The 23,524-nt window shown below is 41.2% G+C and overlaps 1 protein-coding gene across 1 annotated transcript in view; it reads right to left on the reverse strand.

The window, feature by feature from the left end:
* Lekr1 (leucine, glutamate and lysine rich 1) overlaps positions 1-23,524 on the reverse strand; it is a 185,636-nt gene that overhangs the window by 116,566 nt on the left and 45,546 nt on the right. The window lies entirely within an intron of this gene.

A 23,524-nucleotide genomic window follows, 5' to 3' on the forward strand; every position in this document is an offset into this window, starting at 1 on the left:
ACAACAACAAAATCCACCAGAAAAGCAAATCTTCTACTCCTGGGAAACAAGTTTCTGAAGGGGATGTAAGCTGCCAGGTATGAAACACAGTGAGTGAACTGAATGAACTAGAATTAACTCCTACCTGGGTACATTTCTAGAATGCAGAACTAGAGAGAGGGGAGGACAGGGAGTACAGACAGATAAGTCACTAAGGAGTCACTTATGTTCCGCTCTGAGGAACTCTGGGGGCAGAAACCAAACCACTTTACATATTAGCAGGGGCAACTGAACCTTCAAAACCTGGATGAATGCACTGGGTCAGAAATGTCTCTAGCACAAAAGTACAGAGAACAGAAGCAACATTTTAAATAAAATTTTTAATGAAAGCATTTAGTTCCCTTTTGAATGTTATCTGCTTTCATTTAAAAAATTAATGTGGAACTTACTTATATCATCTGCAGAGTATATCATCCTTACTTAACAAAACATTATTTTTTGCTAAAGTTACTTAAATATTAAAATACAATCATTATCTCACATATTAAAAACATACCTAACAGACCAGACAAGGATGGAGGATGGAATCTTGCATGTGTTGAATCCATATTGCTTTTTAAATATACCTCTTTCATGTAAACTCTCTAGGCATTATTTTTTAAATTATTTATTTTTCAACTATTTCTTTAATATATGGTTAGGCTATTAAAGTAACTGATTTTTCTTTAATTAAATATAATTTTCTTGGCGGCGGCGGCGGCAGCAGCGGCAGCAGTGGCTGCTCCAGCTGAAGGGCCATCAGCAGTGGAACCAAGGCGTCACAGGGTCCAGTTAGGCCCTGCGCCCACGACCACTGACCTTCGCTGACCAGCCGGACAGCAAGCAGCTGCAGTTGTGCGGCGCCTTTCCTGCACGGAGGCCACTTCAGAACTCGGCCTCCCACCAGTCAGGAGAGGAGGATCCATCTTGGTTCCGTACTCCAGGAATCGGACAGACTGAGGTACACAAACATAATCCGAGGCCAACACCGCGGTGGTCTGAGCCCGACGGGCGTTGGCCTGCACCCAGGCCCTGGGCGGGTCGGGGGCCATCGGGGTGCCAACCCAACCAGGAGGTTTTTTGCCCAGGCCTGCGAGCGCGCCGCCGCCATTTTGCCTGCAGGACGACAGAGAGCTCAGGCGGGCAGACCTGTAACAGGCATAGCCTAAGGCTAACAAAGCGGGGGTCCAGGCCCCAAAAGGCACAGGACTGACCCCAAGAACTGGGCGGCTTGGTGGGCCATCTGTGAGTCAACCCGCCCAGGTGATTGTTAGCAAAACAGACTCTCCCGGCGCTTTCAGGGAGCGCGGGCGCACACGCCCGCCATCCTAGTCACCTGGCAAACCCAATTAACAGTCAAAGCCGTAGGGGAACTTTGCTCGGACCTTGGCCTCCCAGGCTTTTGCCTGGACTCAGGGACTGGGCGGCCAGGCTAACCTTGTGTGCGATAGCCCGGTTGGCAGATCGGCTGCCCAGCGGAGTGAGCGGAACTCAGGGGAGGTCACAGTAGCATACACCGTCGGCACTCCCTGGGAGTGCACACGGGCTCCATCTGCTCCACAGACACAATCTGGGGCAAGGCCTCAGGCAGAAGCCCTTAGCTCTACTCTCTCCGCTTCCGGATCCAGATCAGTCTGGGCGGCAGCATTACATCTCCAAGTCCTGCAAGTGGCTAGCTGGGCTTCCGGGCGGCCAGCTGGGAGAAGTCAGTGTGCTCCAGTGAATCCAGCGGGCCCCAGCGGGAGCCTTCGGGTGCCTGCTTTGGGATCTGAACAGCCTGGGCAGCAGCACACTGTCTACAAGCAGTGCAGGAGGTAAGCTGTGCACCAGAGGCCAACTGGGAAGGGGCAGCTTGCACTGGTGAGTCCAGCACTGACAAGATAAACTAACACCAGTGAGATCTAGATGGCAAAAGGCAAACGCAGGAACGTCACTAACAGAAATCAAGGCAATATGGCAACATCTGAACCCAATTCTCCTCTACCAACATGTCCTGGATACCCCATCACACCAGTAAAACAAGATTTGGATTTAAAATCACTGGTCATGATGCTGGTACAGGAACACATGAAGGTCATACATAAAGAAATTCAGGAGACAATGGATCAAAAGGTAGAAGCCCTTGCAAGGGAAACACAAAAATCATTGAAAGAAATCCAGGAGAATACAAAAGCCAACAAGGAGGAAATGCAAAAAACACTTAAAGAAATACAGGAGAACTTTGCTCAACAGGCTGAGGTCATGAAAGACGAAACACAAAAATCTCTTAAAGAAATACAGGAGAACTTTGGTCAACAGGCTGAGCTCATGAAAGAGAGAACACAAAAATCTCTTAAAGAATTACAGGAAAACACAAACATGCAAGTGAAGGAGCTAAGCAAAACCATCCAGGATCTAAAATCAGAAGTAGAAACAACTAAGAAAATTCAAAGGGAGACAACTTTGGAGATAGAAAGCCTTGGGAAGAAATCAGGGGACAGAGATACAAATATCAACAACAGAATACAAGAGATAGAAGAAAGAATCTCAGATGCTGAAGATTCCATAGAAACCATGGACTCAACAGTTAAAGAAAATGCAAAATGCAAAAAGCTTGTAACCCAAAATATCCAGGAAATCCAGGACACAATGAGAAGACCAAACCTAAGGATTATAGGCATAGAGGAGAGTGAAGATTTACAACTTAAAGGGCCAGCAAATATCTTCAATAAAATTATGGAAGAAAACTTCCCTAACCTAAAGAGAGAGATGCCCACGAATATACAAGAAGCCTACAGAACTCCAAACAGACTGGACCAGAACAGAAATACTTCCCGTCACATAATAATCAAAACACCAAATGTTCTAAACAAAGAAAGAATACTAAAGGCAGTAAGAGAAAAAGGCCAAGTAACATATAAAGGAAGACCTATCAGAATCACAGCAGACTTTTCACCTGAGACTATGAAGGCTAGAAGGTCCTGGGCAGATCTCATGCAGACTCTAAGAGAACACAAATGCCAACCAAAACTACTATATCCAGCAAAACTCTCAATCACCATAGATGGAGAAACTAAGATATTTCATGACAAAACCAAGTTTACCCAATATCTATCCACAAACCCGGCCCTAAAAAGGATAATAGGAGGACAACACCAATACAAGGAGGGAAACTTCACCCTGGAAAAAGCAAGATAGTAACCTTTCATCAAACCCAAAAGAAGTTAAGCATTCAAATTTAAAAAATAACGTCAAAAATGATAGGAAGTAACAATCACTATTCCTTAATATCTCTTAACATCAATGGACTTAATGCCCCAATAAAAAGACACAGACTAACTGAATGGATACGTAAACAGGACCCTACATTTTGCTGCTTACAGGAAACACACCTCAGGGCCAAAGACAAACACTACCTTAGAGTAAAAGGCTGGAAGACAATTTTACAAGCAAATGGTCTCAGGAAACAAGCTGGAGTAGCCATTTTAATATCAGATAAAATTGACTTTCAACCCAAAGTCATCAAAAGAGACCCCGAGGGTCACTTCTTGCTGGTCAAAGGAAAAATACAAAAAGAAGAACTGACAATCCTGAACATCTATGCCCCAAATGTAAGGGCACCCTCTTTTGTAAAAGAAACTTTATTAAAACTAAAAGCACACATTGCACCTAACACAATAATTGTGGGTGACTTCAACACTGCACTTTCCTCAATGGACCGATCAGGAAAACAGAAACTAAACAGGGACACAATGAAACTAATTGAAGCTTTGGACCAATTAGATTTAACAGATATATATAGAACATTCTATCCTAAAACAAAAGAATATACCTTTTTCTCAGCACCTCATGGTACCTTCTCCAAAATCGACCATATAATTGGTCACAAGACAGACCTCAACAAATATAAGAAGATCGAACTAATCCCATGCCTCCTATCTGATCACTATGGAGTAAAAGTGGTCTTCAATAGCAACAGAAACAACAGAAAGCCCACATACACGTGGAAACTGAACAATACTCTACTCAATGATACCTTGGTCAAGGAAGAAATAAAGAAAGAAATTAAAGACTTTTTAGAACACAATGAAAATGAAAACACAACATACCCAAATCTATGGGACACATTGAAAGCAGTGCTAAGAGGAAAACTCATAGCCCTGAGTGCCTCCAAAAAGAAAATGGAGAGAGCATACATTACCAGCTTAATGACACACCTGAAAGCCCTGGAACAAAAAGAAGCTATTTCGCCCAGGAGGAGTAGAAGGCAGGAAATCATCAAACTCAGGGCCGAAATCAATCAAGTAGAAACAAAGAGAACCATACAAAAAATCAACAATACCAGGAGCTGGTTCTTTGAGAAAATCAACAAGATAGATAAACCCTTAGCCAGAATGACCAAAGGGCACAGAGAAAGTATCCAAATTAACAAACTTAGAAATGAAAAGGGAGATATAACAACGGAAACTGAGGAAATCCAAAAAATCATCAGATCCTACTACAAGAGCCTATACTCAACACAACTGGAGAATCTGGAGGAAATGGACAATTTCCTTGACAGATACCAAATACCAAAATTAAATCAGGACCAACTAGACCATCTAAACAGTCCCATAATGCCTAAAGAAATAGAAGGAGTCATAGAAAGTCTTCCAACCAAAAAAAGCACAGGACCAGATGGCTTCAGTGCAGAATTCTACCAGACCTTCAAAGAAGAGTTAACACCAATACTCTTCAAACTATTCCACAAAATAGAAACAGAAGGAACACTACCCAATTCCTTCTACGAAGCCACAATTACGCTGATACCAAAGCCACACAAAGATCCAACAAAGAAAGAGAACTTCAGACCAATTTCCCTTATGAACATCGATGCAAAAATACTCAATAAAATTCTTGCCAACCGAATCCAAGAACACATCAAAACGATCATCCACCATGATCAAGTAGGCTTTATCCCGGGAATGCAGGGTTGGTTCAATATACGGAAATCCATCAATACAATCCACTACATAAACAAACTCAAAGAACAAAACCACATGGTCATTTCATTGGATGCTGAAAAAGCATTTGACAAAATTCAGCATCCCTTCATGCTTAAAGTCTTGGAGAGAACAGGAATTCAAGGCCCATACCTAAACATAGTAAAAGCAATATACAGCAAACCGGTAGCCAGCATCAAACTAAATGGAGAGAAACTTGAAGCAATCCCACTGAAATCAGGGACCAGACAAGGCTGCCCCCTTTCTCCTTATCTTTTCAATATTGTACTTGAGGTACTAGCTCGGGCAATTCGACAACATAAGGAGGTCAAAGGGATACAAATTGGAAAGGAAGAAGTCAAACTATCATTATTTGCAGACGACATGATCGTCTATCTAAGTGACCCAAAGAACTCCACTAGAGAGCTCCTACAGCTGATAAACAACTTCAGCAAAGTGGCAGGTTATAAAGTCAACTCAAGCAAATCAGTGGCCTTCCTATACTCAAAGGATAAGCAGGCTGAGAAAGAAATTAGGGAAATGACCCCCTTCACAATAGCCACAAACAGTATAAAGTATCTTGGGGTGACTCTTACCAAACATGTGAAAGATCTGTATGACAAGAACTTCAAGACTCTGAAGAAGGAAATGGAAGAAGACCTCAAAAAATGGGAAAACCTCCCATGCTCATGGATCGGCAGAATCAATATAGTTAAAATGGCCATTTTGCCTAAAGCACTATACAGATTCAATGCAATACCCATCAAAATCCCAACTCAATTCTTCACAGAGCTAGAAAGAGCAATTATCAAATTCATCTGGAACAACAAAAAACCCAGGATAGCTAAAACTATTCTCAGCAACAAAAGGAAATCTGGGGGAATCAGTATCCCTGACCTCAAGCAATACTACAGAGCAATAGTGTTAAAAACTGCATGGTATTGGTACAGTGACAGACAGGAGGATCAATGGAACAGGATTGAAGATCCAGAAATGAACCCACACACCTATGGCCACTTGATCCTCGACAAAGAGGCTGAAAACATCCAATGGAAAAAAGATAGCCTTTTCAACAAATGGTGCTGGTTCAACTGGAGGTCAGCATGCAGAAGAATGCGAATTGATCCATCCTTGTCTCCTTGTACTAAGCTCAAATCCAAATGGATCAAGGACCTCCACATAAAGCCAGACACTCTGAAGCTAATAGAAAAAAAACTGGGGAAGAACCTTGAGGACATCGGTACAGGGAGAAAGTTTCTGAACAGAACACCAATAGCGTATGCTCTAAGAGCAAGAATTGACAAATGGGACCTCATAAAATTACAAAGTTTCTGTAAGGCAAAGGACACCATCAAGAGGACAAATCGGCAACCAACAAATTGGGAAAAGATCTTCACCAATCCTACATCAGATAGAGGGCTAATATCCAATATATATAAAGAACTCAAGAAGTTAGACTCCAGAAAACCAAACAACCCTATTAAAAAATGGGGTACAGAGTTAAACAAAGAATTCTCACCTGAAGAACTTCGGATGGCGGAGAAGCATCTTAAAAAATGCTCAACTTCATTAGTCATTAGGGAAATGCAAATCAAAACAACCCTAAGATTTCATCTTACACCAGTCAGAATGGCTAAGATTAAAAATTCAGGAGACAGCAGGTGTTGGAGAGGGTGTGGAGAAAGAGGAACACTCCTCCACTGCTGGTGGGGTTGCAAATTGGTACAACCACTCTGGAAATCAGTCTGGCGGTTCCTCCGAAAACTGGGCACCTTACTTCCAGAAGATCCTGCTATACCACTCCTGGGCATATACCCAGAAGACTCCCCACCATGTAATAAGGATACATGTTCTACTATGTTCATAGCAGCCCTATTTGTAATTGCCAGATGCTGGAAAGAACCCAGGTATCCCTCAACAGAAGAGTGGATGCAAAAAATGTGGTATATCTACACAATGGAGTACTATTCAGCCATTAGAAACAATGAATTCATGAAATTCTTAGGCAAATGGATGGAGCTAGAGAATATCATACTAAGTGAGGTAACCCAGACTCAAAAGGTGAATCATGGTATGCACTCACTAATAAGTGGATATTAACCTAGAAAACTGGAATACCCAAAACATAATCCACACATCAAATGAGGTACAAGAAGAAAGGAGGAGTGGCCCCTGGTTCTGGAAAGACTCAGTGAAACAGTATTCAGCAAAACCAGAACGGGGAAGTGGGAAGGGGTGGGTGGGAGGACAGGGGAAGAGAAGGGGGCTTGCGGGACTTTCGGGGAGTGGGGGGCTAGAAAAGGGGAAATCATTTGAAATGTAAATAAATTATATCGAATAATAATAAAATATATATATATATAATTTTCTTTAGGCTTATAATGTAGAAACAAATTTTAGAATATTAACTGTAATTTAAATAAACATTTTGGTATTATGAGACTGACTGATAATTTCACACACAAAAATTAAAGGCAAAATAGTTTACTATAAATGGAAGACAATTTGAGGAGAAAGTGAAAGCCCTATTATATTAAAGTAGTCTCAATAAAGTGACATTGTTCATATAAAACAATTCTTCAAATACTGCCATTATGTTAGGGGACACTCAGGCCTCCTTTTTTCCTGCACTCTATCCGGTGGATACAGCCAATCTCATATCACACTCTATTTCGGTACACTGTAGATATATCTGAATAACGGAGTACTTTCCTGGCATGCTCAAGCCCTGGGTTAGATTCTCAGCACATGTCCTTCTGTCTGTGTGTATGTACTTATGTACGTATGTATATTTGCCAGATTGTATCCATATCTATACTGAACATTTATACATATATTTCTTTATTATTATTTCCTTAAAATATAACATATAATGACATTTATGTTATATTAATTATATAATACAATATAGTTTAAAGCTTAGAGAAAGATGTACTTTATCAAAGAGTAACATTATCAGTAAGATGTGCTTTTTCATAAGGAGTATTATCTCAAAGTACAGCCCTGGAACCAGTTCCCAAGACATCAAGGAACGACTACATTCAATATCACACAAATTGTTTTTCAGTAGCAGGATGTTTGTTGTGTGTCTATTTGTTCTCTCACATTTCTGATAAAGCAATGTTCTACCAATTCTAAAGGGCGGAAAAGCATGGACATACACTTTGTGGGTTTGAAAACGTTTTGAGACAGTGATACTGTGAAGCTCCTGCTAGCCTGGACTAGACAGCCTTTACTAGACAGCCAAGGCTAGTCCTGAACATGTAGAGATCCTCCTTGCTTTAGCCTCCCAGGCTGCCAGGATCACAGGCATAAAGCAACCACGGCAGACAGACATTGTTTTTCATGCACTAGGTACCTAGCTCTGTAGACCAGGCTGACCTAGAACTCAGAAATCCGTCTGCCTCTGCTTCCCAAGTGCTAGGATTTCCAGGTGTCTGCCACCAGCACCTGGCTAAACCTAGCGTTTTATCTCCCAACGATTATTACCTCCCTTTGGAGAAAAATGAATCCTCCAGTTCTTTCCTTGCACACTTCCAGCTCCAGTCATATGAGCTGGCCATCATCTACTCCATAGAGCAGTTAAACAGACTACTCACCCCAAACTAGGGCAGTCAGAGTCTGGGGGTTTGTCTGTTTTGTTTGGGGGAGGCAGGGATCTTTCCTTGAGACTAGAGAAAAGAGCAGACAGTCCTTCTCACTCAGCAGTAGAGATTAAAAGTAAAACTAGACACTGTAAGAAAGGAGATTTTCAGTTTGACAGAAGAAGGCAAGCATGCAAAGAGAAGCAGAGATGAAGACCAGTGAGGAACCTGAAGGATAGCTGTGTCCCTTGGGTTATTCTGAGGTCAGCGTCACAGGCCTGGCCTGCAAATCAACTTTTCCTGGAAACCTATGATCCATATAAATTATTGTCTACACTAGTTCAAGCTAAGCATTTAGTTTCTTAAAAGCAAGGGTGCTAAATAACTGCATAGTTGATTATCTATCACATAGAAATCTTACGATTCACCTATTTAAGGTTGTGTGGAGTATGTGTTGAGGTAACCTTTTTTACTTTGTATGAAGGTATGCCTCAGTATTTTCAATTGTTGGTTGCTGTGCCAGCAGAGAGCTAAATGCTATCTTGGTATTGTCATTTTTATGGCCCATCACCACCCTTATATTTGTAAAAACTTGTCCTTCCACTCCTGCTCAGATACTTGAAGGTCAGACAGCCCTCTAGGCCTAGAGGCAATCTAGATATGTGTTTTGCTACTGACTGGTGTAATAAAGAGCTGACAACAAGTAGCTGGGCAGGGGGGAACTTCCAATAGAGAGGAGGGGAAAGTAGAAAGCAGACAGGGAGGGAACAGGACGCATTGGGGGGTCTGGGGGGGGGACAGAAAGATAAAGAGCTAGCCACATGGTGGGTTGTAGGCTAGAATGGCCCGGTTAAGTTTAGAATAGTTGGGAGACTGACCTGGCAAAAGGCCTAAGTTTTAAACTATATAGAAGACTCTGTGACATTACCGCTTGTGGGTCAGAGAAATCCTGCTATACATATGGAAACTAGATGTTTCCCTTAGCCCTTAAGAATGAAACGCAGGGGCTAGCAAGCTAGCATACTGGTTAGGAACACTTGCTGGTCTTGCAGAGGACATGGGTTAGCTTCCCGGGTGCACATGGTGGCTCACAGCCATCTGTAACTTCAGCTCCAGGGAATCCAATCTTCTGACCTCTGAGAACATGTAGTACACATACATACATGCAGACAAAATTCTCACATACATAAAAATAAATAAGAAAGTAAATTTTGAAAAGAATGGAAAGCACATGCTTAAATAAGCAAATGACAAGAAGCCAATAAAGAGAAAAATATTCTAAGTAAAACACTGGGGGAGAGTAATCACTAAATGGCAGAGAAATGGAAACTGACATAGTAACTTAATATGGTCATTTTTATCAGTGAGCATGGCTAACACTGGCAAAATACAACAGAGCAGTGTTTTCTCACCTCCTTGTGGAAGCAGGGCTTTTCATACGGAGACATCTATAGTACATTCTGAGATTATCATCAAGAAGCCTAAAATATTTGTTCAAATTCTGACTTGGTAATTCTACTCCTGTAATTCTAGCCTACAGAAATAGATTTAAATATAGGAAGCCTTGTGCCTGGTTGGTTTTGAAGAAAGACAATCATCACAGTAATTCACAGTAGCAAAAATCTGGGAATAATAAACTTTTGAGAAAGGAAAATGACTGGTTTATTCAATGTAGCATTTGTCATTAAAAATAGTATTTACAATGGTTCTATAATAACACAGAAGATGTTTATATTATAGTGTAAGGCGTTTAAGCTAAAATAAATTGCATACATGTCTTTAGACTGTATATACATACAAAAATAATTCAGACCTTTCCCTACAGAAATGTTCATACATTATCAATCACCTAGTAGTTTACAGGGATGGGTTGTAACTGAAGGCTTCCCCTAGGAACCCACCAGACACCCTAAAGGAAAACCAAAGGCTGCTAGACCCCACATGAGTACAGCTGCTCTGGGTAAGCTATTGCTCAGTTGCCTTGTCCTTCCTTTGTTGTTGATAGCTATGTAATGTATAACAGTTTCTAGAAACCCAGTTTTCATATAATTTTATAATCTTGTTCAGGATATCATCTGTAATACATATACATACACATACACATGTACATATACATGTACATATGGCCATTAACTAAACCTGTTTACTATGCTTATAATATTAAAACCCACAAAATTATTACAGAAAATCATTTATTTTAGCTGCCAAGTCCTCTGCCTGCAAATCCCTTTCTTATTAAAATAGATGTTTAAGGTGAATGAGTCATGCACACCTGCAATCTCAGTACTCTGGAGGCTGAGGCAGGAGGACCACAGCAAGCTGGAGGCCAGTTTGCACTACCCAGTTAGTTCAAGGGAAGCACAGCTACAAATCATGGCCATCCCAAAAGAAAACCAAACTACATATATATGACTTTTGAGATTCATTCATAAGGTTCTTTTTAAAAAGACTGATTCTAGAAAACTAACAATCCACTTAGAAAATACTATGAAGGACAATCTTTCATCTATTCCAAAACATCCCATAATATTCCCAGTAAAAATAAGAAAGATGATTTTTATTAAAGAATAGGTGCTTATTAGGCAAATATTGATAAGATCATGTTTGAAACTTGGTTCCAGTTGTTGTTGGTGGTGGTGGTGGTTGTTACTGCTGCTGCTGCTGTAACTGAGTATCAAGTCTGAGTAATTTATAAAGAATAACCATTTCTGGACCTGTCAGCTGAACAAACAGGAGGACCTGAGTGTGGATACTCAGGATCCATATGACAGCTGAACACCACATATCTGTAACCCAGTGCTGGGAGCTGGGAGGGAGGGCAGACACAGGAGCTCAGTGGCCAGCCAACCTACTTCAGTTGGTGAGCTCCAGGTTTATAGAGAGATGAGAAAGTGGAGGACAAAAACACCTAATATCCACCTCCAGCCTCCTCAGGCATGCATACACGTTACAAACAGCCATGGGCATACATATCAACATGCATGACATATATGTGTGCACACAAAGGTTTCTGAAGACTGAGAAGTTCAAGGCCAAGTACTATTGAATCTGGTGAGTGAGGTCATTCTTGCTCATGGAGCCGCTTTCTGTCTCATGGTGCTATAAGGAATGGCATAAGGCAGAATGCCCTGGCTCAGGACTCTTCTCTGCTTCTGATAAAATCCAAGTCCCACTGAAGTAGGAGCCTAGCCTTAGGGGCTAATTTAGTATTAATTACATCCCAAAGACTCACCTTCAAAACCATCTAACCACCATCAACTGAGTTTTGGCACAGGCAATCCATATCCAAATCACAGCATTCTACCCGTGTCTGCAACACTGGGGCCTCCTCAAGGACATGACATTTATTTCCATGCCAAGCATCAGCCTTAACTCATTTCAACACAAACTCAAACATTAACTGTCCACTCAGTGATTTAAGATAGGCTCATTCCAGCTCTGAACCTGTGAAATCAATGGAAGCATCACTGTGTAATGGTGGAGCAGGAACAGGATAAACATCCCATTCCACAGGAAAAAAAAGAAAAGAAGGCAAAGGAATAACTGGCTCAAAGCAAGTCTGAATCTTAGCAGCACAGACTATTAAAGAATTCCAGAGTAATCTTTCACTCCATATCTCATCTCCTGACACCCTAGCTGGATCGTCAAGGTCTTGGGCACCCTGCCCTCACAGCCTTTCTGGGATCAGACTCCTGGGCTGTGTAACACAGGCTGTATGTGGCTGACGGCCTTTTCTAGACTGATGCCGCACAGTGCCCAGGGCTGTGGCTTCTGGGATTCCACTCCACAGCCCCACCCTCAGTGCTGGTTACTTTTCCCATCAGTATAACCAAATCCCCAAGAGAGACAACTTTAGGTAAGCAAAGCACGGTGGGGCATGTGACGGCAGAAGCATGTGGAAGAGGCTCTCACATCTAGGCAGATCAGATTTGTGCCAGAGCAGGCATCCGTCCGTCACCTTCTGGCAACCTACTTATGCCAGGTGGGCCATAGTCCAAAGGGAACCAGAACCTCCCCCAAACAGTACCGTCAGCTAGGCACCCAGTATTCTAAAACAGAAGCCAAAGGAGGACAGTTTATGGTCAAACTCTTAACACCATAGTAGTGAATCTTTACAAGGATTCTTACTCAGTATTGGTCTGGCCTCCCCAGGCAGTTGGCAAACATTTAAAAATGTTGATGGACAACCCTGAGATTTCACCTTACACCAGTCAGAATGGCTAAGGTCAAAAACTCAGGAGATAGCAGGTGTTGGCGAGGATGTGGAGAAAGAGGAACACTCCTCCACTGCTGGTGGGGCTGTAAGATGGTACAACCACTGTGGAAATCAGTCTGGAGGTTCCTCAGAAAACTGGACATGAGACTTCCAGAGGACCCTGCTAAACCTCTCCTGGGCATATACCCAGAGGATTCCCCGGCATGCAATAAAGACACATGCTCCATTATGTTCATAGCAGCCTTATTTATAATAGCCAGAAGCTGGAAAGAACCCAGATGCCCCTCAAAGGAGGAATGGATTCAGAAATGTGGTATATTTATACAATGGAATACTACTCAGCAATTAGAAACAAGGAATTCACAAAATTTTTAGGCCAATAGTTTGATCTGGAAAATATCATCCTAAGTGAGGTAACCCAATCACAAATGAATACACATGGAATGCAATCTCTGATAAGTGGATATTAATTAGCCCAGAAGCCCTGAATACCCAAGGCACAAATTGCATAACAAATGACTCCCATGAAGAAGTATGGAGAGGGTCCTGATCCTGGTAAGGATCGATCTAGCATTGGAAGGGAATATAAGGACAGAGAAAAAGGAGGGAGGTGAGTGGAGAAGGGATGGAGAGAAGAAGGTTTATGGGACATATGGGGAGAGGGGATCCGGGAAAGGGGAAATCATTTGGAATGTAAACAAAGAATATAGAAAATAAAAATATTTAAAAAATGTTGATGGACTCCTATAGCCTATAGTCTGTTTCTTTATGGAATTAGCATCATATGGATGTAAATATTGCTGCTATAGTTTGGATCTGGTCCATGTGTTAAAAGATAGGGTGTGGAACTATTGGAACACTTTAATAGATGAGGCCTTATAGGCAGTCTTGGATCACTGGGGGTATATACTTAATAATGGAAGGCCCTAGTCACCTCCTGGTTCTTGTTTCTACTTTCTGGCCATGAGATAGTCAGCCATGCTCTCCCACCCTCTCGTCACATAGTGGGCTGCTTCACTATAGGCCCAAAGCAGAGGGCCAACAAAAACCAGGTCAAAACAACACTTTTTATAAATTGTATTCAATATTTGCTACAGTGGGAAGTTAGCATGGCTATCAAAGTTGACAGCATGCTCTCAGGAGAGCAGTGGCAGTACCAGCCAGATTTGGGTGTGTCAGAGCCACAGAGAGGTTGACCAACACTGCACTGAGGTGCAAGAGCAGAGTTCTCTGACAGCTCTGATGACAAGCCTATGTATGGAGGGCGCTATGGGCCTGTTCCCTCAAACTAGTCTTTCCACCTTGGCCCATATCCAGCGAGCACAGAGGGGTCTCAGAGAATCCCTGGAGTCTCTTTCAGACCTCCATTCTGCTGTAACGACATTAACTACCTGGCTCTGGAAGGGCGCCTATCGCGTACCACAGTCCCTTGCCCACACTGAGGTCTCTGCTGAATGTGCTTCCATCCTTGGCATGGCCTCGCACTTTTTTACACCATTTCCTTAATATATAAATTGAAAATTGTATTTAAATGATTCTTTTCCTGTCTTACATGACAGCATGGTTGAAGTAAGCATAGCAGCTCAAAGGCTTGGGTAAGACATTTCTTGCAGCAGTTCTTCATTCCTCTCAAATTCAGCCTTCTACACGATCCTAGGACACATGCCATTGCTATCATTCAGGGTAGCTTCTCTCATTCATTGCCAGCTAGGGATCTTCTCATTTCCACATTTACCAGCATCCTGATGGTCACAACCAAGAACACTCTAAAACTTTACAATCTTCCCTAGTTGTCATCTTCCAGACTCATCAGAGTCGACCTAATGCTCTGTCTGTTCATGGCGTTGAGGTTATTCAGTTCTGTGTTCTTCTATATTCTTCTAGCCTCTACTCGTTTGCTCTTGGCAATGACTTCATATCTCATTCCATTTTCTGAGAATACAACTGACTGTGTGATTTATAAAAATAAAGGTTTACTCAGCTCAGGGTGCTGAGGGGCTGAGAGTTCTGATAAAGAAATCAGATTTGGTGAGGGCCCTTCCTGCTGAGTGGGAACACTACAAAGTCCCTGAAGTGGCACAGGACATCACCTGGAACGTGAGATTATACCTGGCATTTGTAATAGACATACTCTCCAAATAATCCTCCATTGGGCTCATTTCCTTATAAGGGCAGAGTGCTTAGGACTACTTTCTAAAACGTCTCACCTGCTAATGCCTCAAAGGAGGATTTAGTTTCAGTGAGTATGTTGGTGGGTATAGTTAAACTATAGCACAAATTATGGAAAACATATGAATGTGTAGATATAGAATATGATAAACCAATTGCTAATGAACCCAAATAACACGTTAAAGCACTGGTCTACATATATGCTTTTCCTTGAATGGTCTCAAGATAAGGATGCATGAGTTTCTAGAAACATGCAGGTAATTAACTGTACAGTACTTAAAGAACTGTTAAAATGTGTGATTTCTTTTCCCTGCCTTTTTATTTGAAGCAGTAATAACTGGTCCAATAAATAGAAATGAGACAATGTGGCAGCTTCCAGTCTGTATCTTTACCTTCTGATAAAATTGTAATGTGGTAGGTAGAAAAAGGTTTTAAACAAAAAATGTGTATGACATGCCATTATGCGTACAATATCACACCAAGAAATTATGGCTTCAAAAACAAGCAGGTTATGGTTAGGTAGACGAGAGAACCAAGAGGAAGACAGCCACCTTACAGTGTGATGACATTGGTAAAGAAGGCAGAAAGAGGCGTGTGCTCATGTGCCTTTGTACTGCTTGGAAGATCTAAACAGTTTCCTGTTACAAGGATTTCCTTGTAGTGTATGATCTGTTCAAGCAGCCAAGGAAGACCAGGGAGAGAAAAGGAGAAATGGCATTATTTAGGTATAGCAGAGGAAAAAGAAAAACAGCTAGAAATACTTTTATTTTCTTCTTAAAACATAATAAAGGAAAAGTCTGAGTTAGTATATTTACTTCTAAATCAAAGATGATTCTGGGTTGGAGTAGTACGGTAATGACATGTTAAAATGCCACCCAACACTACCCAAAGAATAACCCAACAAAATGTTTACATGCTCTTCATTTCAGCCTCAAAAATAAGAATAAGGAAGAGAAAATATGTATTCTAGGTTCAAACTATCACTTGCCAAACTCTAAGGAAAACATTCAACTATAGATTATGAAGTCATGTGATGATGTTCAGATGGAGAGCTCCTGCAGTCAGCCGAGAGGCCATCTTACTCTGCCAGGTTTCCTGTCTTGGGGAACATTGTCTAACTAAGACCCTGCAGCAATGTTTCATGCCAACTATCAATGCCACTATGAAAGGCAATGACTGTTTCTAGATCAGCAAACAATATCATCATAATCGCAAATGAGGTGGATACTGAAGAATTTTCAGAAAAGTCTCTGGTAAGCAGCCAGTTAGCAGCATCAGTACTCACTGTAATAGACAGGACCCAGAGATGGCCTGCTGTTAAACTTACCTGTGTCATGCTACATGAAGTCTTACGACAAGAGTCAAAAACTGGTCCTTGTACATGTTTTACTTGATTTACAGAGTAGACTTTTTTTAAAAAAAAAAAAAAAACAAGATTTAAGCGTTAAGATATTTTGCATAAAGATCCAGATTCTCTAAGAAGATATGTACATATAAAAATGCTAGTAAAACCCATTAATGGGCACAACTAGGAACTGCAGAGATGGCTCAGTGGTTAAGAGCAGGAGCTACTCTTCTAGAGGACCTGTGTTCAATTCCCAGCACCCACATGGTCACTCATAACTGGCTATAACTCGAGGGGAGCTGATAGCACTGCACACACTTACATACATCATGTGATGTATGAAGGCAAAACACCCATCCATACACACAATTTAAAACAATAAATATTAAAAAATGCACAACTGGTATGCATTAACTACAAAAAATTAAATTTGATCAGAAAATTTACTATTACAAAAAAATCTAGATTCTCTATCTTTAAAAAACAAGTAATTTAGGATGGCAATGTGGCTTAGAAGGTAAAGTACTGCCTCCTGAGAACGTGAGCCTGATAGGCTGAGTTGAGTCTCTGGAACCCGTGTGAAGCTGGAAAGAGAGATTCAACTCTACAGAGTTGTCCTTTGTCTCCTACACATGTACTATGGCCACCATAATTAAATTCATGTCTTTAAAAATGAGCCCTCCCAACAACCTTAGTCTCCTGAAGCAGCTACCTTATTCAAGGCCCATACGTGATTCCATGTGATAGTTTACCACTACACCTAGTTTTAGAATTTGGCCAGTTCTAGTAATTCATATAAAGACCACTTAAAATACTGTTTCTGTGGAAATTTTAAAAGTAAGCCTGCCTGTCATTCGTTTGAGAAGTTCTTTAAGATAAATTAATTTAATTTATTTTGCATATTAAAATATATAGAAAGACATATAAAAAGTCATAGGTGGAGGATGGTTAACGTCATAGAGAAGAAAATTCAATTTATCCCAACAATTACAAAGATACAAAAGTCTGAATGCAGGAAAACACTATGACTGTCCTAAATGCAGTCATTTCTTATCTGGGATTAGCTGATGTCTACCCTCCTGACAGCACCTTCCATCTCACAACTGACAAGAGGCCTTCATTGTCTCCTTGACCAAAACACAAGAGGAGCAGACACAACAGCAGGCACAGGTGCTGTCTCAGCTGTGTGAAAAGCTCACACAAAGGCTTTTCTGATGCTCTTTCACTAGAGCCTGCTGAGGAATCACTCAGCTCCACTCCTCGGTTTCCTTTTTGTCTCCATTAGAAGGTTCTACTTGGCTTTGACACTAAAAAATGCCTCATTAGTATTTTAACTCTTATCTTGGAGCTGCCCAACTGGCCAGAAATGGCTGCTCACTTCAGTATAATTGGAAGGAGTGGGCTGCTTTCCTGCAGTTCTTCCCTGGCTTTTACTATTAATATAGCCTTAATCTGCCAGGGCTACAGCAGAGTGCTATGAATGGGGCGGCGGCTTAGGAGCAACAGAGATCGCTTACAGCTCTGAGGCTGGCACATACAAGATGAAGGTGCCAGCAGAATCACCGTCTAGTGGAAACCTGTTACTGGCCCATATATGGCCTTGTTCTCACAGGGTGGAATAGGCAAAAGAGCTGAGTCTCTAGTGTACTCGTCCACTAAGGAGCACAGCCTTCATGACCTTGCAGGCCCTACTAATACTGCCAGTTTCGAGTAGGGAATAGATAGAATATTTTCCAGACAAGACTTAACCAGAGAACACTTTTCTCAAATGACATTCTTGGGAGTCTATTGGGAAACATGTTGAAATTAAATGCTTTTTTTCCATCATTAATTTTATAAGAATTCTATGTAACTGTTTTTTACTTAAGATGTTAAACCCATCAACGTAGTATAAAGAAAGGAGAAAAGGTGAATGAATCCCTACTATTCCTAAGAAGAGCAGAGATAACTCTTACTGAGTCCTGCAGAGGCTTTATCTGTGTACATAAGCCATAGATTCAGGTGGGGAACCTCAGCCCATGATAGAGTCTGCTCCATCAATGATTTCCTTTTCCTACAGTTTCAGGAGACAGCCTTAGGCACAGCCTTTCAAACCTTCTTGCTCTCCAGCTCCTGATCCTTCACATCTACCTTTAAGTGTACCCTTGGCCCATTGCTTTGGATGTGGAAGACTCCCTGAGAAGGCCAATGTATCCCAACTTGGAAGATTTGGGGAATGTTCACAACCCTTAAACCAATCATGGCTTCTGCCTTCCTGAGAGGAAACTGACATAATCTAAAACTCTGTTGATACTGTCTTGTTGATGTTTCATGTTATTATTTTTCTTATAAAAAGTCAGTAATACCAAGTCAGAAGAAACATTAAGAGCTATGGGGCAGGGCTTCCTCATACCCTTAATCATAACATTGCCAACTTCACAGAGTCTGAGTCATCTGATCTTCAGATATCAAGCAAAAACCTCAGGCGGTGCACTTCAAGAGCCGTTAGTTAATACAGAATCCCACCCAGAAAGGTCTCCTCAGTTTAAAGACGGAGACTATGTCATTACTTTTTATATTTCTACCCTCAAGGATATCAAAGTGAAAGCTCCTTTGACAGCCCAAGGTATAATTAGAATTCCAGAGCCTCTCAAGAATACAGTCTCCTACATATCCAGGCCTTACAAGGCTCCATTATTCCACAAAGAGCTCTATTGAGAAATACAAGCCAGTTAAGAAATGCTGCTTGGAAGTTTCTGGATAGTTTCCTCAGTCCAAATAGGAAGTCATCAGTAATAGGTCTGACTATCAAAGTACACTAAATCCTATGCACAATTTTTTCTCCTCAATCTCAAGTGAGTTATGCACCTGCCCATTTATCAACAAACTCCAGTATAGGAGACCGGCTGGGTGACTGGCTAGTACTAACTAAGGTGTAACATCAAGTGTAAACAGTTCTGTTTGAGGACAGAGGACTTAGTTAAGGACACAGAGTGGTAAAGAGTGAGTTCGGAGTCAGAGTAAAGGAAAAGGCCGCATAACAAGTGAGCACCTCTAGAGCAGCAGTGGCTGAAGCACGGGGCTTCCAGTGGTTCAGGGACAGTGACAAGAAGCTAGGGAAAATGGGGCTATGTTTGTCAGTTGTGACTTGCCTTGCTTCCTTGGTGCCTTGAGACTCCGCCGTGATTAAAGAAGGAATCAAGTCTTCATTTATGAAAGATATTTAGACAAGAAATAAACTTCCACTTACATTCTAAGCCCAAGAATATTTGTGTCATGTTCAATATTTCCCATTCATTCATTCATTCATTCATTCCCTAGCGAATCTTATTCAAAATCTTTTGGCATGGCAATGTAGCTCAGTGGTAGAATTCTTGCCTGGCACACACTAAGCCCTTGGTTTCATTCCTGAAACTGTAAGAAAAAAAAAACTTTCCATAACACTGGACTTTGCATATGTTCTCACTGACTGAAAACTACTTTCTACCTGCCATATAACACTGCTTATAGACGACCCCTGTAATCAGCCACCCTCCTTCCATTCCTCTCTCCTGCTTGCTAAAATCAATCCTGAGTTCAGTGGTCCTTGTCTATTTCAGAATACCAACTCATTCCTTATAAAATGTATTCATTCATCCATCCATCCATCCATCCATCCATCCATCCAGCTCATTTTAAATGTACGCATGTCTTGTGCATATCCAGTGCCTGTAGAGGCCAGAAGAAAGTGACAGATCTCCCTGGGGATGGAGGAGTTAAAGGTAGTTATATCAACTCCTCAAGGGAAGGGAGAAGACTGTAGCTATGTGAACTATGGACTAATGCTGGAAAGACTAAAACTTTTATCTTGATACCTTTGCTCAGGCAACAGATGTGTATAATTCCAGCCCCTTCAAGAAGTTATGTAGTTGTTATTTTTAAAAAATAACAAAAATAAACTACTATTTAAAGTAAGCTATGCTTTACTTGAATTTTGGGAGGTGTCAAGAATTCCTCACTGGTTTAACTGATTATTTTATTTTATTTTATTTTATTTTATTTATTCATGAGTATTCTGTGTGCATATACAGTGCATGCCAGAAGAGGACATCAGATCCCATTACAGATGGTTGTTAGCTACTATGAGGTTTCTGGGAATTGAACTCAGGACTTCTGGAAGAATAGATAGTACTCTTTTAACTGCTGGGCTATCCCTCCAGCCCCTAACTACTGTTTTCTTAGAATGATGACCAGGACTTACAGGAATGATACCTGCCAATATCTAAACAATCCTTCATAACTCTCCCTGAAAAGCTCTTTAAGTCTTTCCTTTTCTTGTCCAGATTAAAAAGAGTAATAATAACTCCTCCAATTTTTCTACTCTGAGAAACTAGATAGCACTGGGCCTGTACTACAGTATTTATTTATTGACTATGGAGTCATGTTGCTCCAAAGACAAACATATATACTTTGTTCTTACCGTTAAGTAATCCTGGGTTATATCTTCCAAAATCACAATCTTGCAGAAATATCATTGTATATATAAACACAAAAGGATGCTCAACTACTTTCCCACAAATCCTTTAGTCCAATTTGTTATATAGAAACATTGCTTTGGAAAACTGTCTGCATCTGAGGTTGCTGGCTCTTTTCTTTTCTACCTTCTGTCGAAGGAAAGCAGACAGATTGTACCATTCTCAACCAGCAGTACAGAGAGACATCAGGGCTGATAAATACAAGGCTACCTCACAACGTGTCTGCAAATGTACTAATGGAGAATTACAGACAACAGAACCAAAGCCAGAATAAAGTTGTGTGCATGGTTTATGACAGAAATATCAAAACCATTTCTGTTTATACACCAGAAAAATACTGTTAGAAATAACTAAAAGGCTAACATTAGATTTAGGAGCTTATTAAAGCAAATTCTTGAAGTATTAAATCACATAGTATTTCACTGTCTAGATTTTATGAACTGTATGGACTTGAACTATATCTGATTTATACAATATCCTATCATTCTGTCAAATACTGATGCTGATGGATTTTGGGGAAGCAACAGAGTTGAAAGGTTATGCAGTACTGAAGTAGTAAATTGTGCTGTGACTTCAAAAGTCATTGCCTTTATTTTGGCATTTAAATAAATAAGTTAGTTCCACATCTGCTTGCTATGCTGATACTTCTTCACAAATACAGAAGTGACTGGGAATGACTTTTTCTTTCCTTTCTGTCCTTTCATTTTATTTGGGGAAAAAAAAAAAAAAAGGTCTCATGTAACCCAGACTGGGCTATGCAGGTGAAGATGACTTTGAACTGTCCAAAGTTCCTATCTCATCGCCCAAATGTCAGGATAAGTTATAGACTTCTGAGCTGTTGTGATTGTTCGCCCAGGAAAGCAGCTTCCATCTTGGGAGGTTCAGACTGCCCCCCTTATAAAGGATTGCCCCAATTGCCTCATTGACTGTTTATACCCTTCGATGGAGAGGTGAGGAGGATCACAAGACTCAGCTGAGTATCAAGCTACTCCCTAGCACCTGTTGTACCCAATCCTACTTTAATTGCATGTGGCCTTGGGGAGGGGCAATAAGTATATAAGCCAGGGAAGACTACAGCAGGAGGCTCCACTCTGCAGCTATGGGGAAGCCTTCTTCACTGCAGGGTAAAGGCTTCCCAGGTGCAGCCTGTTGTGGGGAGGGGTACCCAGACACCTCAGCTATTAGAGAGAGAGAGAGAGAGAGAGAGAGAGAGAGAGAGAGAGAGAGAGAGAGAGAGAGAGAGAGAGAGAGGAGAGAGGAGAGAGAGAAGAGAGAAAGAAGGAGGAGGAGGAGGAAAAAAGAAAGAATAGATAGATAGATAAATAGATAGATAGATAGATAGATAGATAGATAGATAGATAGATAGATAGATAGATAGATGATAGATCAGTCCTCATTGTTTCCCCAGAGTGAACTTGGACAGTACCAAATCTCAGCTTTTTGTTGTGATCACGGGAGAAGAAATAGACATTGCTTACTTTTTCCCTCAGAAGAAACTTTAGTGACACATGTCTGTTTTCACGTAGCACTAGGTAACAACACCAGAGCTTTGTGCATGTTGGCACTCTATCAACTGAGCTACAACTCCAGCTTTTACAAACAAAATATTCCAAATCAATTCTCTACAACTAAAAAGACATTTGAAATAATAACAAAAAACAAAAAAACAACTATTAAACATTTCTAAGTGCCAGGCACTGTGCTTGATGGATTACGTGAAGTGCCATATTTAAATACTGCACTATTCCTACTATCAGCTGTGGATGACATTTCTGCTGTCATTATCAGCTCCATCTGACAGATGCAGGTTAAATTAGTGAGGTAACATAACAAGCTACCCAGCCGGGGAGTGCCTAAAGTGGCTTCGAGCACAGCCAGCACGACCTTATCCTGTTCCTACTGCATGGCTGGGCTGCACTTTGCTCTGATTCTGACCCTTGTGTTACTGCCCTGAATGTCATTTGATAGCCTGTACTTTGATTCTGATTTTCCAATTTGCCAGTAGGAATTGACAGACACTGAGGAGGAAGGAACCACATGACGGAAAGCACGTGAACTGCTGCAGCTAAACACCATGCACATTATGGGCATAAGGGATAGTTAAGCAAGTTCCCAAAATATGGTTTCAAACCCCACTGCAAAACCAAGAGTTCATGTAAGGAAAGACCGCCGTGGTGAGTCTCTGAAACATCTGTTTGCAGGGGCACAGGGTGCTTTCAGAATCAACTCCAGTGGGTCTGTCCTCAGCCTCTTGCTCCTGAGATGCAATGCTCGCCAGACCACTAACAGCTTCCACAGACGACCACTCTCAGGCCTCTTTGCTTCCAAACTGATTTTAGAGCCAAGCAGGAGAGAGACAGTAACTAAAAAGGAGGTGCGGGTGGCTGCGGGGTTTCAGGGTAAGCTGAAAAGGCTTGGGTTTCTTCCTTTTGCTTTGTTTTTTCACTACAACAAACAAAACACAAATGTACTTATGTGAGATAAAACAGGGCTTTAAGGATAATCCTTGGAACAAATCCTAAAGTCTTCATAGCTGTGGTCTTTACTCCCACAGGAGACTGAAACACCAGGCCAATATTATACTAAGGTGCCACAGAAAGTAACAGCTAGTTTTTTTCCTTTTGGTTTTTTCCAGACAGGGTTTCTCTGTGTACTTTAGTCCTATAGTCCTGTCCTCAGTCTGTAGACCTTGAACTCACAAGGTCTCCCCTGCCTCTGTCTCCCACATGCTGGGATTA

Source organism: Apodemus sylvaticus, chromosome 4 (assembly GCF_947179515.1).
Source record: "Apodemus sylvaticus chromosome 4, mApoSyl1.1, whole genome shotgun sequence".
Lineage (NCBI taxonomy): Eukaryota > Metazoa > Chordata > Mammalia > Rodentia > Muridae > Apodemus > Apodemus sylvaticus.